This window comes from Patiria miniata, unplaced genomic scaffold, assembly GCF_015706575.1.
Source record: "Patiria miniata isolate m_02_andy unplaced genomic scaffold, ASM1570657v1 HiC_scaffold_7, whole genome shotgun sequence".
Lineage (NCBI taxonomy): Eukaryota > Metazoa > Echinodermata > Asteroidea > Valvatida > Asterinidae > Patiria > Patiria miniata.
Window position 1 is genome coordinate 26,004,808 of NW_024037074.1, and position 16,749 is coordinate 26,021,556.

Sequence of the window (16,749 nt, forward strand, 5' to 3'; positions counted from 1 at the left end):
CAGTAGCAGGAAAAAACTCCAGCACACATTTGCCCAAATCCTGCCCTAAACAATTGTTTTCAAGAAAACTGAAGGTCAAATCTTAGAACCCTTTTGTGCCCACTACATTGAAAAGAAACTTATATTAATAGAAATCCTTGTAGTGGAAAGTGGTTCCATTTTGTGGCTAACAAAACCAGTTTCCTCTTGTCATGACTGTGACATATTCATTTTCATTTTCATGGCACACCACCGGTTAAAAACATTTACAGTTTAAACATTGAATCTTGCGATGCATGGGCTTGCAGCCCACTAGTCCAGTTGCAAGAAAACCTAGGAAACTGAAAAACAAACCCCAAACCCCAAATAACAACAAAAAAGAACATTCCTTCATTTCCCCTCCTCCGTATTTACCTTTTCTTTCTTGTACAATTGAATCACCCACATTTTTTTCACAATATCACAGTCCAAAGTCCACATGCTTGTTTCTTCCCATATGAATGCAGTGACTGATATTGAAAAAAAAAAGGAGCAAACATGTACAAACCCCAATTGTCACTCCCACGCCATCCTGAGCATGAAAATCCCCCGGTATTACATTGATATCCTTGAAAGTGTATCCGTAAGCGCCATCTAGACACGTTTTCTCGTCAAGCTCAATCCAATTTTTGTTGGGTCTCGGGTAGCCGACGCGCGGATGCCTTCTAATCCTCCCAAGTGTTCAATACGATTCCCAATTTTCTTGTTTTTGTCGACAGAGCCACTGATATTCCAAGGCGTACAAACAATATCAAATAAAATATAAACAAAAACAGGAAAACAAGAGGCGTTATTACTGACCCATCCCGTAGGACGTGCCTGGAAGCGATGATTTGTTTCGGTTGAAAATCCAATTTAACAAAGGGAACCGGAGCGCAAAGCACTCCAATTTCTGTAAAGGGATTGCGGTCTCTAAACCCTGCTTCGCCCACAGTGGGAATGGCGTGTCGTGCAACCCATCTCTAGAGGTGCATATTATTGTGTGGTCGATAAACCCAAATGGCCAATGTCTTGAAACGCCATTCCAATAATTGAATGTGTACAATAAATGTACCCGTAGGAACTAGGAAAGATACTTATCACGGATAGTTTTACTTGGAGTCGATTCCTCAAAATGAGGCTGGAATATTTGCCCATGTAATACCATACCGGTATTTGGGAAAACAGTAAAATCAGGTATCATAACTTTGTTCCTCTCTTCCTTTGTAATACATTTATTGGGTAATTTCGTGAAGACAAGTAATGATGACCTATACACCTCACCCACAGATTCTGTGTCTTGATTGGCCGAGTGCAAGTCACATGGCACTTTCTATTTTTGCTATCTTTCAGTGCACGGCCAAAAGTACTATACCCGTAGCAACCAAAGTACTATACCATTAGCAACCAAAGCTATACCCATGGCGCGGTATTTGTGTGCAAATGCATGCTGGTATGCGCGTTGAGCCTTGCGCGTAACGCGTATTGTTCCAAAGAGAGCGCGCCGCAGAGTTGGGTTCAAACATTTCGTGAAGGGGTGGTTTGGAAGAGAAAAATACATTTCCCACCAATATTGTATTGCAATTGAAGTTTATTTGTTCAGATTTAAATAATTAAAAATATTAAAACCAAGCAGAATCTGTTGGCGAAGTGTTATAAAACAAATATTGAATGCGTTATCTCGTGGTGAAGTAAAACCGTTCTAGCCTCCCTCGGTGATCCATGGACCATTCTATTTTCCCTCAGCTTCGCCTCGGGAAAATAAAATGTCCATGGACCACCTCGGGAGGCTAATTTTACTACACTACTCGAAGCATTCAATATTGGTATACTATAGAATGTACAGTAGTATGGTTTGTCTTCATCTTGTGACCAACTTTTTCACATAACGGTACGTATTTCAATGGGGTACATAAATACACGTACTGTAGTAGCACTAGCACTCTTTGTCATCAATTTATGGGATATACACCTGTACGTGTACCTATTTAAAGTTGTCATATTCTCCTTACCAGCCTCTGGCTCACTTGAAGTTTGAGTTGTGCAAATGCATATCAACTGAACAAGCATACATTATGTATTGTCAAGAGGAATTACAATTTCAAACAGGTTGCTGTCTTTTCTCACTTGGCCACCGGGAACATTTAGAGTATTACATGCCCAAGGCATTTTTGTGAGTGCACATATGTATGCAGGATTGAAAAGAAATACATACATGTACATGTACGGTACATGATCAAAATCATATTTAAGTTTATTAAACAATGGAGTACAGTAAAATAATTTTACGAGAGCATGCAGGTACGGTGTGCGTCATGGCTTTCAAAAAATGAAGAACACAGACCATTAAAAAATTATTTTCTCAAAATCAATCAGATAAACGAACAATTTGTTCATTTTGTTGTGATGATTTGAGCCAATCCATCATCAGTTTGAGAAGCGGAAACGTTTTGGATACCACTTTTTTATTTATTTACAAACATGTATTAAATGGTTGATTTCATTCTCCCGTCCCCAGCCCCAAGGCTGAATTGTGGGCGGGTTTTCATTAAAAGCATCAAAAATTTAGACAGCTAGGTAAAAATATTATGCATAAAAAGGATTACAAGTCCAGTACAAAACACCATTAGGAAGATTATTTTTTTTTAATAAATAAATAAATAAATAACTAAAATAATAATAATAATTAAATTTTTTAAAGGTACAGTCCATCATTTGTAATTTGTGCGTTTTGTTTGTTTGAAGCAACAAACATGCTCAAAATCTAAAGAAGGGTGATGAACAACTAACCTGATGAAGTTTCAGCTCAGCTTCAGCTGTATGTTCCAAGAAAACCAACATTCTAGGATCTTGATTTCATATCAAAAGTTGCTGAATCATGTTTTGAATTAGGCCTGAATTCAGCGTCCGAGACACGTTCTCACTGAGCCGATTGCAGCTACGCGATGTCGTGCACTGAACCGACGAATTACAATGTATATAGCAACCTGCGCGCGTGTGCATCGTGTAAACGCTTGCGTGCACTTTGCCGAATAAAAAAATGAACTGCTAACGGAAAATTCCAACGATGCGTCTTTAGACGCATCGTTGGAATGGCCTTCTTTCGTTGATTTCTTCAAAATGACAGCATGCCAGAAAGAATAATTTCACTGGGAGTTTAGTTCCCTTACTATTTTTCAACCAAGTATGTTTTCAACAATAATTACGTCAGTTACCTTTTGGATAGCTGCAAATGATGGACTGTAGCTTTAAGAGATGGTGAATCTGATGTTGTTGTTTGGGGGAGGTTTTTTTTGCATGGTTGTTACATGTACATACATGCATGTGGTTAAAACAGAATTTGGACTTTCATGAATGGACAATTTTTTAAAATAAAAATATTGCAACCGGCTAGAAGCACACATTTCCCTCAGCTTGAAATCAAGTAGTCAATCAGATACTGAGTTCCTTACTGGTCCTATTTGTGTGAAATGGACAAAACCTTGAAAGATGTCAAAATGTGGGGTGGCTTTTGAACAGAGGGGACGCAGTAATTTCATTATGCGGAGCAGCATGTGCACTACAACAGCAAAACAAGTTAATTAACTTCTTTTACCCTACTAAGAAAATAAAAGAAACTGACTGTGGCTTATTGATTGGGATATTTTTGTTTGTCTGTGTACGATGTACATTTGTGTGTGTAGGCGTACGTACATACGTGCTTGGCACTTTTTGTTGCGTCACTCTTGCGGTATGCGCTGTAAAATTGTCTGTTTTCGTGGCTAATTATTGTCTGTGATGACCGTTTGACATTAACATTTCTGTCAATATTTGTGAGAAATCTGTAAATGATGAAATTGATGGCCTCTGCATTCCTGAGTGGGAAACATTATACTCTGCTGCTGATGAGGAGCCGTTCTTTTATCGGATTGCAAGTGAGCAGATCATGAGGCAAGGAACTGGGAGAGCTTTGGATAAGTTGGGGGTGGGGGAGGGGGATGGGGGCTCTTTTCCTGAAAGCGTGTTGGGGGTCATTGAAAAAAGGGTGCAGAAATCTTTAAATTAATTGTGGCAGTGGTGTAAAGCGAGTTTAGTTTGTGCATGTAGGGGGGTACTTGGGGAAGGGGGTGTCTCATTTTCTGGAGCCATTCAATGGGTTTTTAACAAGAAAAGGTCATTTTGCATTCCCTGAATTCTGAGTTGGGGGGGGGGGGGGTGCAAAGGGAGTAGCCCTCAGTTTTGGGGGGCATGCCCCTGTACAGATCCTTAGTTACACATTGGGTACTGGATGTCACATCATCCATTTTAGAGCAAATTCGAGTGCCAAGTTATGGTTAAAACCAAAATTGGACAAACTTACATGTATCTTGAACCAATCCTAGTTTTCTACCATACAATGTAGTCACTATCAGGTATTCGCTGGTTACCAGTAGCCGTATGTGTTAAATTTTTTAATCAATTCTAAGATTGCATCAACCAAGTCCTTACGCTACATATACGTATCAACCCCTAGAAAAACAAACAATAACAGGTGTCTGGAAAAACAGATGAAGTGAGTTTGCAACATTCTTATTTGGCAGTACCGGTAGGTTGTCTGAAAAACAAACAAACACCCCTAACAAACAAACAAACAAAAATATGTATGCCAGGGTGTTGGAATTTTTGAGGCAATTATGTCAGCTTCTAGTTGATAAGGTACATGTACATTGTGTATATCACATGTACAAGGCACATGCACCGCAAGAAAAATCCACCAATAATATGAGAACTGATTCACAATTGTTTTGGGCAAATCTCACTTACAGCATTCATAGTTTTGTAATTTTACGTTGACGATTGGCTTACAATACTTACATGTACATGTACATGTACCGTACTCTATTGTTTATCCTAATTGACTTTTTGCTCTCAACAAGGTGGACTGACTTATTTTTTAATGAAAGCTAGTTGGTTTTTATTGGCAATTTATCTGTTCTGTTTTCATTTTTATCTCGTTTGAAAATTTGTTTGGTCAATTAAGCTACATGTACACATGTACAATGTACTGTCCATATTTAATCAGTTTAAATTGGTCGTAATCGGATTTGCTTGGCTCATGTGTGTACGCATGGTACCTGTACATGTACATGTACACTGTAGATGTTGTTGAAATACAAAATGCATGGTGATAAAATGATTCATTGGAACGGCAAGGAAAGTTGATCGTGCATATGTCCAGACACTGAATTGTTATTTCTCTGTCAGGTTTAATTGAGGTGGCCTCAGCGAATCAAATCAGTCATGGCCACTGCCAAGCAACAATGGCCAACAAATGCATACGCACAAGAGCAGAGAGGTTTGAATATTATCTCAAAATGTTTATCATGCAAAAGGAAGCAAACCCTTCACGGCAAATTGCATCAGCATAATTGGACTTGATGTGTATTCTCACGCGGTGCCGTGCCGCGGCCGGTAATACACGTCCTTCATTCTCTCAACCCTCTTCAGAGTACCCCCCCCCTTTTTTGTGGGTCGGTTTACACTCTGCATTGACATCAGTCTCGTTAGTATGCGCGATGCGTTGCTCTCGGCACGCGGCAAGCCGAAACACCGTTTGTGTCGCCGGGAGGAAGAAAAAGCCGAATCGACGAAGAGGGACCAGAAACTGAAAAACATTAGTAAGCCGCATCTCCCATAGCGTGGCCATAATATGGCAACCTGTTTTCAGAAGCTGGACATTAAAGGGGTTGTTCACAACTGGCTTAAATTTCAAACAAGTGGATGCAAAAAAAAAATAAAGAACATTTATGAGTGATGTACAAAGAGACTTTGCTGTGACACTGTTTCAAGAAAGCTGCCCACAATTGTAGTCTTCGTGCATTCAGTGATCTCTTATCAGTTTCCGTGTAGAAATTTAATCTCTGAACATCACAACTGACACCAATGGGAATTTTATGACACAAATACATACACAGCATGAATGAATGCATTACATGCCTCGGCTTGACCACTTTATACAGTTAGCTGCGTCCTTCACAATTCAGCTATTGCTGTGAGTAAAGGCCGTTTCATGCTCGGTGCGAAAGCGAACGCGAGTTTGTGACAGGGCAAGTTTTCGCGCTGCGAATTTGCCAAAGTTGAACACGATTCAACTTCGGCACATTTCGCGGCGAATGCGTCATGACATCAAATTCGCATCCCATTTACATTCGCATGAAGTATGAACCTACCTTAAGGATGATAAGCCCCCCCCCCCAAAAAAATGTTGATATCTGTCTTTTAAAATTGATAAGCGGTTGGCTTTTTTGACAGACAATTTTTGATATTGTACAATGTACATGTTCTTGAAATCCAACTTTTACAAGTTTCTGATTTCAAACATACCGGTATTGATATGATTTCAAACGCTGATTCTGAATGAACGTACCGGAACGTGCACTGCACCCATTTTAGCAAGCTGTAACTCATCATCCAAAGGGGGTTCTGTATAATCTTTGCATTAGCTAATGAGCCAACAGACAGGAACCGAAGAAATAAGAAAGATAAGGTGACCAAGTTGTTAAAAAACCTCATCTATGGTACTTGTTACTGGGTTCTGTTAACTACTGTTTTCAGACCAAATGGATGGAAAAATATAGCTGCAAATGTGTGTACTCTATTACCAGTACTGTATAGTTTGTGCACGGTACGTACTGTAGTACCCAGTACAGAGTTGTGGTGAAAGGAACAAATACTTGAAATGCTGTTTACATTCAATTTACAATGGGAGCAGCACAAGTAGAAATGTTATAATGCTCGATTAGAGTGCGTCAGTCACGTTCCTACCGGGGGGTGTATTTGGCAAATAGACAAAGGCGGATATGGCGGAACATGGACAACATAATTTTCTGAGGAGCACGGGGGAGGGGACACTACTGGGGATTTAAATGTAAAAGTGCCCGGACCGTACAGCTATATTAAATTACTAGAGCGCTAACTCCTCATTCTTACGCGCGGAGACGCTTTGAAGCCGTCCTGAGTGCTGAAATTTGAAAGTGTACTCTGAATGCAACGCGCAAGTACAACATAGGCAAACAACTTAAGTGCATCATGACGGTTCAAAAGTGTCATGGCCAAAATCATCTTCAGCGGATACACGCACGTGTTTGCGTTGTTTGCGCAGAGCAAAATGAAACGCTCATTTAGTGATTGTGCATTTAGATTTTGGGCGTATCAGCTTCGCTAACGTACCTGTATAGAATACAAAAGGAGATGTGCAAATAGCCGTACAAAAGCCGTACAAAATTTCAAGTTTTCCATAGGTTTTTGCACAAACATGGATGCGCCCAGCAGGCATCACTTTGTACCGATTCAGTGCTCTAGTAATTTGATATACCACACTATGTGCGGAACACACTGCACATATGCGTATTGGTTTGCATACATGTTGCACTAAGTACGTACAATGTACAGTACCGGTACGTACGTGTACGGAACACACAGATGTTGGGCAGTCCATTAGCAAATTAATTATTTTTTAACTATTCAATATTGAATTTGACCGAATATTAGAATATTCGAAACTCGGCGGTCAAGTTTACACACGCCAGCTGCAACTGCATGGCGCACCTGTCAAAAGTTGAATGCAAAGTGCATTGCTTACGTGTAAATTGGAGATTTCTGTTGCTACGTCACTGATTTAAGCAACTGTTGCCTCTGGGGTTAAGCGTGCCTTTTGCTGTGCTTACTGCTTACAGTCTCCATGAAGTCGGCGGAAGCTCTGTTAGCAGAAAATTGTGTGCTTAGCACTGCCATGAAATTGGGCCCAGTGTCACATGAAAATCCGACTCCTATGAAAATCGGACCCCTATTTCCCTATTATTGGTTAATCCCTCGCACGTGACAGGTCACTCTCCCGAAATGATCCTAAAAATAGCATAGTATTGTACTCACGCGTGCGCAATACTACCAATGAGTCCACATTTCATGGAGTCGGATATTCACGCTACACCAGGTCTACACAGTGGCCCGGATTTAGCCCGTCCATTTGTGTTATGGGGTAGTCCTGGTAGCACTGCCCGGCTTCTAACCAGGGTGACCGTTTTAGCCAATTTTCGGGCTAACTTTAACAGATTTTTTTGTTAAAAAAACGAGTTTGACAGAAAATTTGAGAGAATGGATTTTTTGGCCGATTTCTGGCAGAATTCTGCAAACATGGATATTTGACAGAAAAACATAACAAATTAGAAAAAAAAAGGTATATTTGTTTAAAAACGCTTCAACCTTTTCAAACAAACCCTTGCATAATAGGACAGGTTGGCTGCTCTACCGGTAGGTGCTGCGGTTCACTGGGAACCGGACTTTGTCTTGACGCAACCGCGTTTAGCCTGAAATTTACGCAATTTGATAACATCTTTATGTTACTATAGATTGTTTATAAGTAATTTGAACCTTAATTAAGGCAATACTACGACATCTGCATGTGATTTTAGGTGTATAGTGTATTTCGAGTAATTCTGGGGAATTTGGCAGATTTTTGATGAATCTGACAGATTTTTGAATTGCATTTAGCAGAATTTGTCCATGACCTTAGGGTCACCCTGCTTCCAACCAGTCTAAGACACAAGTGACAATCAATCAGTCAGTCAGTCAGGTGGGTACAAAGAGGACACAAGGCTGTCACTCTGGGACCAGCAAAATATTCAAATGAGGCGACCCTATATGCGTGCCGCGCATGCGTTTTCTGAAATCTTTTAAAAGGGTGGATTAATCAAATCCTCGGTGTGCTGGGGTCTTCCTTAAAATGGTTAGAACTAGTAAGAAAAATGAAAATATGTCAAAAGAGAAAGCCAAAAATAGATTGTCTTCATTGATCCACAAACACGCACGATTTATCTTCGGAGTGCTTGACTATTTGTGGAAATAAATTGGGAGGCTAGCGGAACCAGACTCAAATGGCGCGAAGTGTGTATTTGTGTGGGAGGACAAAAGACATGTACCGGTACACGTACCGGGTGTGTGCGTACATGCGTGCAAAAAATGTACAATGTATGACAACTACATTACATACACATACATGTACAATGTACGGTACCCGTATGTGTCCTCTAATGTACCATGCATTGTAAATGGTCTGTGGATCAATAAGCAAAAGTTCTGCTTGGCCAAGTTAACCATGCTAGTTGTTCTGAACAAGCATCCCTCTACACACGTATTTCTTATCTTATCCTCGGTGCAGCATGATTCCAAATTTTTATTTTTTTAATCCGCTTACATTTTTCTGCCCTGAGTTTATTTGTAAAAAAGGATATCTTTCAATGTTTGTCATTGTAGGTCCCCCCCCCCCCCAATTTTTTTAAAAATGGGATTGTATTGCATGCACTTATTCTCAAAATCCGCCTGGCGATTCATGGATTATTCGTGGAATATACTTTTTGTGGAATGCCGTTAAACAAGTGTAATTGACAACCGGAATATTAGGCCTAGGCGAGAAGTGGATTTTTCTACTCGAGTACTAACAACGAAATTACTTGTGAGTAGTCGATTACTCGCGAGTAGTTAACGAAATTCCCATAAAAGCAGAAAAATGGCTCAATAGTACGAAGTGAAATAACTTACAAGCAAACAGCGTGCAAGTCACACCACATTCTTAAGCACTGATTTCTACCGTGCGACATTTTTGGTCATTTACCCTGTACTTGAATGGAATCCTAGGGAGAGAGAGGTGGAGGGAGTGATTCCCTGTTTGCAGGGGACGTATTAAGCCGTGAACCCTAAACCCTACATTGCTACTCGTGAGTACTTGCTTCTACTGTAACATGGAGCTATAAACATAGCTCCATGCTTCTACTCGCTCCAGGACAAGTACTCAATTAGATGAAAAGCACGAGTAGAACAATAAGTAGCATTTAAACTACTTGCGAGTAATCGAGTTACTCGCCCAGCGGAAACCGGAATGCAGGAGTGGAGGGATGCACAACAATACAATGTATGTACATTCTGCCATTGAAAGCTGTATACGGTACCGGTACATGTACACGTAGGACTGTTTAGTACACCATACCAGTACATACATACACAGTTCTACTGACACAACTCAAATAAGGTGATGGTTTAAAGCTGGAGTCCATCATTTGCAGCTATCCAAAAAGTAACTGGCGTAATTCTTGTTGAAACACATACTTGGTTGAAATATAGTAAGGGGACTAAACTCCCTGTGAAATTATTCTTTCTGGAAAGCTGTCATTTTGAAAAAAATCAACAAAAGAAGACCTTTCCAATGGTGCTTCTTAAGACGCACCGTAGGAAATTTAAATTAGTAATTCGTTTTGTTTTGCAGCGAAGCGCCCGCAAGCATTGGCACGACGCACACGCTCGCGCGGTTGCTATAATTGGTCGGATCAGTGCGCGACATCACGTTGCTGCAATCGGCTCATTGAGAACGTGTCTCGGACGCTGAATTCAGGCCCAATTCAAAACACGATTCAGCAACTTGTGATTTGAAATCAAGATCCTAGAATGCTGTTTTTCTCGGTCGGAATATACAGCTGAAGCTGAGCTGAAACTTCATCAGGTTAGTTGTTCAATATCCTTCTTTAGATTTTGAGCACTTTTGTTGCTTCAAACGAACAAAATGTACAAATTACAAATGATGGACTATACCTTTAATTTACAATCATAAATACCTTAAAGACAGTTTACCCATTCCTATTGGTCAAGAGCCCATCACATTTTCCAAAATATTTAATACCGGTACCATACCGGTACATGTACGTTCACGCAATCTTCCTTGAGTTAAACATACCTAGTACAAATAATTAACGATGTTTTCAAACCTGTTTTAATTTACAAAGCCTCAGAATTCCCCCAGTGCTCGATTACATTTGGGGTACACATACTTAAGTGTTTTTTCAACGACTGCCCGCTATTTATTATGTCAATCATTGTTGATTAGGCCAATGACGCCTGTCTGCAGACATAATGGGCAGTCGTCAGCCTTTTTGAGATGGCTATACCTTATAACTGCAAGGATCCTTTGGGGAGTGAGTTCATATTGCATGTGTGAGAGCGTGTACACGCACTGCCTGTCCAGCGGTCGCACTTTAACTTCATCTGCCCACCTTTGGGGACTGCATTAATTTATTGGTTGTGGAACCCTGAAGCGCATTTGTTCCTTTTCACAATCTTCAAAGCACCTTTTTTTTTCTCTCTTCTTTTTAGAGGTGAGCTGTGGTAGAAAAAAAATTCATTAGGGGTTAAGTGCTCCCACTTGTGGTTTAAGATGAAGACTTGACACATTATATTGATTAAACTCTCTGCGGAAATCAACTGGTCAGGCTAACGATTTGTTCTTTTGTTTGATGGATTTAATATATTTTTAAAAATCTTCTGTAGGGGTAAATGTCTTCACTTCCCAGAGGAGTGACTGTTTTATAGAAACTCTTTAGCAAAGTTCTCTGATTCTAGATAGGATGGAATTTTACATTTTTCAAATTTTCAATTTTTCAAATTGTCAACAAAAAATTGCTCATTGAATACATTTGTGAGAAAACTTTGCTCATTGGCTTACCGTCATGTACTGAGACAACAACGAATCATCAAAGAAAAGAAAATTTACGACAGCAAAATATCCAAAAATCTGGCAAATGTTGGTGCTAAAATAGCTGTAACATTGAGGTTTCTGCCTGAAATGACATCACACTTTTGCTCAAGAATATGGAAATTTGCATTAGCATAAAAACCAAAAAGTCACCAAAATGCCCATAAAAATGGCAAAATGAAACTTGAAAATAAGATTTAGTGAGACACAAAGGAGCATTTTCAAATATTGCATTAAAAAAATTGTAACATTACATGGGCCCTTTAAAATTCCATAGGCAGCTCTGATTGGCTGGTTTGCATAATTACATGCACAGATGTATCGGGCGATCATAGTGTGGCTCTGTACACGTGAACGTTGGATCCCCCAGAAAGTCACAAATTTGCCCCTTAAAGGTATACATGTAGTCCATCATTTGTAATTTGTGCATTTTGTTCGTGTGAAGCAACAAAAGTGCTCAAAATCTAAAGAAGGGTGCTGAACAACTAACCTGATTAAGTTTCAGCTCAGCTTCAGAGAAAAACAACATTCTAGGATCTCGATTTCAAATCAAAAGTTGCTGAATCTTGTTTTAAATTGGGCTTGAATTCAGCGTCCGAGACACGTTCTTACTGAACCGATTGCAGCTATGCGAGGTGGCGCACCGATCCCACGAATTATAGCAACCACGCACGTGTGCGTCTTGTCAATGCTTGCGCGCTTCGCCGAATGAAAAAAAACGAACTACTAATGGAAATTTCCAACGGTGCTTTTATAAGACGCACCGTTGGAAAGGCCTTCTTTCGTTGATTTCTTCAAAATGACAGCTTTCCAGAAAGAATAATTTCACAGTTTAGTCCCATTACTATCTTTCAACCAAGTATGTTTTTCAACAATCATTATGCCAGTTACTTTTTGGATAGCTGCAAATGATGGACTCCGGCTTTAAAGAAGTGATGTGGATGACAAATAACTCGCAAATGAACCGGATGGAAATGACCGATGTGGCTTCTGGATACCGCTGACCAGCTGAGCAATTAGGCTGACCATGAGTAGAATGCATGAGGATGAATGAAAGCCGTCATGCGGATGAGAATTAGAAAGCGGAAATGAAGGCAGATACGTGTAATTAATGGAAATAATGGGGCTGCAGATTGTATAGACTTGGACAAGTGTAAGAACTTGCAATAAGCATGGTACCGGTACATGTACATGAACAACATGATTGATTACGTCATTCAATCAGCACAAAACAGTTGGCAAAATATAAAGATTTTCCGACCGACCAACCCTATTTTTGAAATGTGTACATATACATGTACATACATGACATAGGGATGCGTATTTAAGACTTGAAGCTTTGCAATGTGGAAAGTCATTGTGGTAGCACCATGAACATACATGTACTAATGTACATGTGTATAAATAGTACATTAGGGCCCCCATCCTCCCCGAAAACAACTAGAAAATCATTCACTGGTATGTTACCAATTGCAGACAAAATGTGGACTAACTTTAACATTTGGTTAATTGGGGGTAGTATTTTTAAAAAGCTGTTGTTTTTTTAAATGATGGTTGGCCGAACCATCATTGGTAAATGATACAAAATTCCTCTTTTCTTGAAAATGACAGCATTCCAGGTGCAACGATTTGACACAATACTTAAGACTATTATTTACTTACAGTCAAGTAAGGCATTTACTTACAGTCAAGTAAGGTATTTCATAATAATTTTATACTTTCAATTTTTTAGTTGTACCGGTACATGCATACCTTTAATACCAGCCTAGAAATTACAATGAGTTCACATTCATGAATGTGCACTTCGGCTGTCAGTATTCTCACAATTGAGAACATCTATACAAGTTAATTTAAGTACTGTACAGCACTGTCTGTAATCTTTCTCCATGATTCATACAATGTACTCATCAGCTTTCTATGCTGCTGATGTACCTGTACAGCGCATGGTGAATTATTCATGGGAATGGCACAGAGCTGCCGTCTCGTTTAAGTAAATGGGAGGGGCCAGCATTAACCATAATAACCATCCCCTTCATCCCCACAGGGGAACCCTGGTAACATGCCGGCCTACCTAAGCCGATCAGACTGACAGTAATTAAATTGGGTGCAAGGTATTAGCTGGCAATTTTATCAACAACCACCCCCCCCCCCCTCGTTCCGAACCTTCCACGGACACAGCACAAAATGTCGTCTCCCGGATGCCTGCGGATTGGCAAAAAAAGATCTTCCCGTTTGTGCTTGGCTGGGCACAATATTTGGCCCGCGGTGGGATTCGTATAGCGTAAAGCAATACCTCGTCACCGATGAACGGCCCAAGAACAGATTACGCAGCAGCGGCAATCGCAAGGGATAATCAAGATTATCAAAAGTGGTCTGTAATTAGTTATTTACCAGGCTTATGTTTTTTTTGGTTGTTTTTTTTAGAGTGCCCCTGAAATGCACAACAACTCACACCGACAGAAGAATTGATCAGTTTGGTCAGTTGGTAGGGGAGCTCAACATGAGTCTCCTAAATGTCAAGAAAACCATTGCTAGATGTCACACTATTGTTAACAGTGTGGATTCTGTACTACATGTACGAATCTGTTGAACACTGCTCAAAATGTGTGGATTCGGAACGACGAATCTTTAGTAAAGTGTGGATTTTGAATTACGAATCTACACTTTGAACTTGTACTTTAAAAAATATACAACCGTGTAGATCTCATTAAACTTATCACACGTTAAATTGCATTCTTTTTTTTAACGCATAGGCCTAAATGCATTTGTACTACTATACATTTGAAACATTCTCCTCTGTCACTGCGAAAAGCAGTTGAGTCAGAAGCAAATCGTCATCTGAACTATCCATGTTGACGTGAAGGAGTCTACACACAAATTGACTTGGTTGTACGGGTGTGGCGATACACAAACAGAAACACGCCACAATGCAAATTTCCTTTACACAAAGCTTGATTACATAAGAGCATCAAAAAAACTCCCTTAAATGTAGTTAAGCCTAATTAACTGGCCACGATATGATGCAGCTAGTCTTTTCATATCCACTCAATTGGACCGTTAATGACAATGCTTTTGACGCAATGGTTTAAGTCAGAGAATACAATCGCAAGTGTGGATTCTTAACTTTAGTAAAACAGTTTTATCGGAGTAAGACAATTTCCTCAAGGAGTGATATACAGTGTACTACAATGTATGACACACTTGTGCTAATGAGTAAAACTTAGAGTATACATTTCATTTGTCATTTGTGCATTGTTTTCGTTTGAAGCAACAAAAGTGCTCACAATCTAAAGTCGGCTGCTTAACGACTAACCTGATGAAGTTTTAGCTCAGTGAATACTGTATATTCCGAGAACACATACCGGTAATTCTAGGATTTCAATTCAATACATAAGTTGCTGAGGTATGTTTTGAATTGCGCCCGAAATCTGCGTCCGGGACACGTTCTCATTCAGTTGATTGCAGCTACGGGATGTCACACACTGAACTGACGAATTATAGCATGCTGACGAATTATAGCATGCGTGCACCCGCGTGTGTCGTGTTAATGCTTGCATGTACTTATTTCACGGCTTTGCTGAATTAAAAATGAACTACTAACGGAAATTTCCAAAAGTGCGTCTATAAAGACGCATCTTTGGAAATGGCCTTCTTTTATTGTTTCTTCAAAATGACAGCATGCCAAAAAGAATAATTTCACATGGAGTTTAGTGCCATTACTACCGGTATCTTTAAACCAAGTATGCTTTTCAAGAATAAGTTTGTCAGTTACTTTTGATTTCATGCCAGAGGTACCGTCTGTCTCGTTAGACTTGGGGGACTCGACACCAGCAACCAGAATCAAGAAGAAACAACACTGAACTTAGAATCAGAGTTTCGGGACAAATGCTTTGGGAGAAACCCAAGCTCTTACAGCATCCAATTTATTGACTGTAGGGAATAATGACTCCCGGAAGGAATCATGGAATTGGCATTAATGCTTGAAGCATACAGAGCTGTCTGTGCATCATTTGTAGAATTGCTCAAATTGGTAACAAATCTAGACATGTTCCTGTTGATGCATAGTACATGGCCCCGCTGTTAACATCAACCTGGCGGCGGTCCCTTTAAAAACCCCAGACCGGCCTCATCCAGTTGCACTTAATGTAAAATTGATGAGCCCATGTAATATGGATCCGCGGCGCTGCGTACCTTTTTCATGACCCATATCGGATCTGTACATGTAACTGCCATCTCTGATTTTCCGCTCCGGCAGATAAATTCAACTCCTACGTGACCCTTAAGCTGCAGAATGTCAAGTCGACCACGGTGGCTGTGAAGGGAAGCTGGCCCTCCTGGGAGCAGGATTTCATGTTGTAAGTACAAGCTCAACCTTTTTTCTTTTTGACCTTTTAGAGTACTTGGTCGGCTCCCTTGATATTGTGATGCTAAGCAGATACGCTAATACAGGAGATGATTTTGATGCTTAAAGGGTTCATGACATGAATTGTTACTATATTTTGTGCGACTTTCTACTCCTCTTGACCAGTTCGCGCCGGGATTATTTTAACAAGAACGGAACAAGGCGCAGGATTAATTCACTCGACCTCAAGCCAAGCTGGTTGAAGCCATCACCCTCGGGCAGCACACTCATATTTCCGGCCTCGCTTGCTGCTTGTTAATCCGTCATCCGTTCTGAATATTGCAAAACCTTTACGTATACACGTCATCTGGTGCGAACTGGTTAAATGTATGAAGTCTATTTGTCACCCCTTTTGAATAAATCTTTTCGAAAAGTGCACTTTGTTAAACATTTAAAATTGTCCATGTTTTTCCTGACAAATGAGGGCGCTGATGCTGTGATGTCATTTCAGGAAGACACTGTTCACTTTAGGTTGTTTTTTTTCTTCAAATTCTGAACCCAAAATTTGCTCATTGAAAACATTTGTGAGAAAAACTTTACCCATCGGCTTACTGTCATGTGCCGAAACAACAACGAATCACCAAAGAAAAGAAAATTTACGACAACATACATTGTAATATTCGAAATTCTGGCAATTTTAGGTGCTGAAATATTTGTAACATTGAGGTTTCTGCCAGAAATGACATCACACTTTTGCTCAAGAATATGGAGTTGTCATTAGCATAACAAACAAAAAGGCACCAAAAAGCCCTTAAAAATGGCATTCAAAAGGAAAATTTAAAATAAGGATAAATGGGACACAATGCTGCATTTT

General features: G+C 39.9%; 1 long non-coding RNA gene across 1 annotated transcript in view; it reads left to right on the forward strand.

The window, feature by feature from the left end:
* The window catches only part of LOC119718929, a 34,801-nt gene extending 18,915 nt beyond the window's left edge, over positions 1-15,886 (forward strand). Inside the window, exon 3 of the long non-coding RNA XR_005269864.1 lies at positions 15,789-15,886. This is a non-coding gene — a long non-coding RNA (uncharacterized LOC119718929). The remainder of the gene's footprint in view (positions 1-15,788) is intronic.
* Positions 15,887-16,749: the final 863 nt, after the last annotated feature.